The sequence below is a fragment of the Calidris pugnax genome, unplaced genomic scaffold (assembly GCF_001431845.1).
Source record: "Calidris pugnax isolate Ruff unplaced genomic scaffold, ASM143184v1 scaffold111, whole genome shotgun sequence".
NCBI lineage: Eukaryota > Metazoa > Chordata > Aves > Charadriiformes > Scolopacidae > Calidris > Calidris pugnax.
In genome coordinates, this window is record NW_015090872.1 from 2,860,973 (window position 1) to 2,864,925 (window position 3,953).

General features: G+C 41.7%; 1 protein-coding gene across 1 annotated transcript in view; it reads left to right on the top strand.

The window, feature by feature from the left end:
* The first annotated feature begins 19 nt into the window (after window positions 1–19).
* Window positions 20–3,953, top strand: part of DHX36 (DEAH (Asp-Glu-Ala-His) box polypeptide 36) — a 30,545-nt gene continuing 26,611 nt past the window's right edge. Inside the window, exon 1 of the mRNA XM_014946030.1 lies at window positions 20–116. The gene's annotated coding sequence lies outside the window, so the exon portion shown is untranslated. The remainder of the gene's footprint in view (window positions 117–3,953) is intronic.

Consider the following 3,953-nt stretch of genomic DNA (forward strand, 5'->3'; position numbering starts at 1 on the left):
GCCGCGGCGGCGGCGGGGGTCGGGGGCGCCACCCCAGCCACCTCAAGGGCCGCGAGATCGGGCTGTGGTACGCGCGGAAGCAGGGCCAGAAGAGCAAGGAGACGGACCGGCAGCAGGTGAGGGGCGGCGGCGGGAGAGGCCCCTCGGCCGGGGCGGCGGCAGCAGCGGCATCGGTGCCCCCCTCAGGCCGCCGAGGCCCGGGGGCGTTTCGTCCCGCTCCCCGAGGCAGAAGGGGAGGAGGGGCTGCGGGGAGCGGGGGCCGGCGGGAGAGCTCGGCCTCATCCAGCCCTGTGAGGAGTCTCCCATCGTGGCCAAGAGTCTCGCTAGGTTGAGAATGACATTGAAGTGTTAATAATGTAATATCTGTCGATATTACTTTTTATTATTCCTCTTATTTGGCTGAGAGAGTTGGGGTTGTTCAACCTGGAGAAGAGGAGGCTCCGGGGAGACCTTAGAGCCCCTTCCAGTCCCTGAAGGGGCTCCAGGAGAGATGGGGAGGGACCCTTGATCAGGGAGTGGAGCGATAGGACGAGAGATAATGGTTTCCATCTAAAAGAGGGGAGATTTAGATTAGATATTAGGAAGAATTTCTTGACTGTGGGGATGGTGAGACACTGGCCCAGGTTGCCCAGAGAAGCTGTGGCTGCCCCATCCCTGGAGGGGTTCAAGGCCGGGCTGGATGGGGCTTTGAGCAACCTGCTCTGGTGGGAGGTGTCCCTGCCCAGGGCAGGGGGGTTGGAACTGGATGGTCTTTAAATGGTTTGGGTTGGAGGGCATCTTAGTGATTCTATGATATGCTGAGTACATGTTGATGAAAATTTTACCTTTTTTTTTTTTTTTAACTAGAGAGCTGTTGTGCGTATGGATGAACGCAGGGAAGAGCAAATTGTGCAACTGTTGAACACTGTCCAAACTAAAAATGAAAAGGAGCAAGAAGCCATGTCCTGGTGGTCTGGCGATGAAGAAGGGTAAAGAGAAAAAATTACTAATGTTTTTATTACTTTGAATTGAACAAACTTCCCACAAACTGCTAGGAAGATACATCAGAAGGTGTTTATATTTAGTGAGTGAATTAGGTTAACAAATATACTCCAAAGCTGCTAGAAGATGTATCAGAAGGTGTTTATATGTAGTGAGTGAATTAGGTTAACAAATATACTCAGTTTTCTTTACGTGTATTGTCATACTAAAACAGTTGTAACTGTTGTTTTGAAACTCTCTTCCAGATTGTTGTTGAGTTTAGGGTGTTAAACTTTTACTTAAATTCATGAAACCCCATAACTGATCTGCAGGCCTACTTGAGTAGATACATGGAATTCTTCAGATCCCCTGGCCTCTGGAATTATTATTGGCGTTTGACTTAATTTTTCATTTATTGTACAGCGTTGGGATGTTCCCATAACTCATCTGAAGTATCTACTTGAGTAGATACTTAGAATTTTTCAGATCCCCTGGCCTCTGGAATTACTCCTCCAGAGGTGGCGATTGACTTCATTTTTCATTTATTGTACAGCGTTGGGATGTTTCCTCAGCCTCTGTGACACAGGGTCCATTCTTAACACTTAAAGGATGTTAAATGATGGCAGTGAAACGGGCAGCCGGGTGGTTTAAGATGCCCTCCAACCCAAACCATTCAGTGATTCTATGATCAGGGTCCATTCTTAACACTTAAAGGATGTTAAATGATGGCAGTGAAACGGGCAGCCGGGTGCATTACCCCGAGTCCACTGACAGGAGGTGTTTGGGTCTCCGTTCTGAGTGATCCAGTTCCAGGGCAGTGGTTCTGACAGCAGGTTAGGTAGTGAGTCTCTGGAGATGTTTTGTTGCTCTGTTAGCTTAATATGATACAAAAGAGCATCTTACATTTCTAGATACCAATGTAAAATTTTTGATGGCAGATAATTTTCAGACTTTAGTTGTTTTAACGGCAAACGCTGTATTCTGTCAGCTGATGGCCAAGTAACCTGTGGCTGTAATGCCTCGGAACAGATCTCAGGTTTGCCTTGAAAGGTTGAGTGTGCTCTGCACAGGGCCCAGGCACAGCTTCAGATAACTTCTGACATTTCTGTTCTCTGCACTTTTTTCAGACCTACTCCAGAACAGCCCGCAAAAGTGAAACCGGTTACTGAAAAAGCTCCTGTAAAACAGAGACCAGTCTTGGAAAAAACATTTCTTGATCGGGATGTGGAATATCTCTATGAAAAAAATGAGCAAGATGCTGATTTAGATGAGCAACTTAAAGAAGACTTAAGAAAGAAGAGATCTGATCCTAGATATATTGAAATGCAGGTACATGTCCACATGTTAAGTAGAAAGGGTTTTGGTTTTTTCCTTTTTTCTTTAAACTGAACTAATCATTCCACATGTTAAGTAGAAAGGTTTGGGGATTTTTTTCCTTTTTTCTTTAAACTGAACTAATCAGAAAACATAACTTCTTGCAATATATTTACGAGGAGGTTGTCATGATGTTACTTTGGCTAAAAATTATCTTCAGAATTTACAAAATGCATGCTTATCGATAGGACTATTAAAAAAATCAGCAGGCTTTGATGACAGCATAAAATCTAACATTTGAATCTTACACATTGTCTAGTTGGGTGAGGTTTTCCAGTTTGTTTTTTGATGGATTGTACCCCTGCATCTATGTCTAAAGCTGAAAGCACAAAAATGGACTCTGAAGGAATTGCCTCTTAAAAACATAGTTTATATTGTTCTAACAGCCATATAGAAAGTTGTCAAATAAAAGTCTTACTGTGAACAGGCAATTCTCCCTTTGATCTAAGGCCCTAGTCTTGCAATATCAGAAAACATAACTTCTTGCAATATATTTACGAGGAGGTTGTCATGATGTTACTTTGGCTAAAAATTATCTTCAGAATTTACAAAATGCATGCTTATCGATAGGACTATTAAAAAAATCAGCAGGCTTTGATGACAGCATAAAATCTAACATTTGAATCTTACACATTGTCTAGTTGGGTGAGGTTTTCCAGTTTGTTTTTTGATGGATTGTACCCCTGCATCTATGTCTAAAGCTGAAAGCACAAAAATGGACTCTGAAGGAATTGCCTCTTAAAAACATAGTTTATATTGTTCTAACAGCCATATAGAAAGTTGTCAAATAAAAGTCTTACTGTGAACAGGCAATTCTCCCTTTGATCTAAGGCCCTAGTCTTGCAATAGTATGTACATACCTCTTTATGTATTATTTAAAACGGTTGGTTTTAAATAATTTTGCTAAATGTAATCGGTACTGTATTACTTAAAACTGTTGGTTTTAAATAATTTTGCTAAATGTAATGAAACCGAAAACATGGATGGAATTAAACTTATTTCTAGAAGGTCCATGTTTATATAAGTATTAGCCTGACAGTCTGTCATGTTGTTTCCTGGTTTACCTTAGATCGTAGATGAAATTTGTTTCAGTGCTGAAAAGGTGTTTAAAGATACTGTTACTTTCTTTTTCCCCAGAGATTCCGAGAGAAACTCCCTTCATATGGGATGAGACAGGTAACTGTATTTAATTTGAAAGAATATGCATTACTGTTGTTCTGTTTTAAAATAGGAGGAAGCAGTTGTGTAACTGGGACCAGCAGGAAACCTTTATTGCCATTTATGAAGGCGCTGAAGCTCTCCCAGTTCTGACACTGGATTTGACCTCTTTCCAGAAAGTAGCTCGGGTTCACTGTTTTGTGATGTGTGTGTAGTTACTCTGGAGCTAGTTACAGTTTTATCAGTAGGGGCAGCATTATTCATGGAAACGTTATTGGGTGCTAGATACATTGAAGTACACTTTTCTTTCTTTTTTTTTTTTTTAATTTATGTTTCAAGTACACACAGGTGAGGATGCTAAAGTCCCCAACCAGGCAGCAAATAAAAAAAACCAAACCACCCAAAATACCCTAAGTGTTTCAAAGTTACTTTTATTTTTAAAAACATCATAAGCCGTGGTT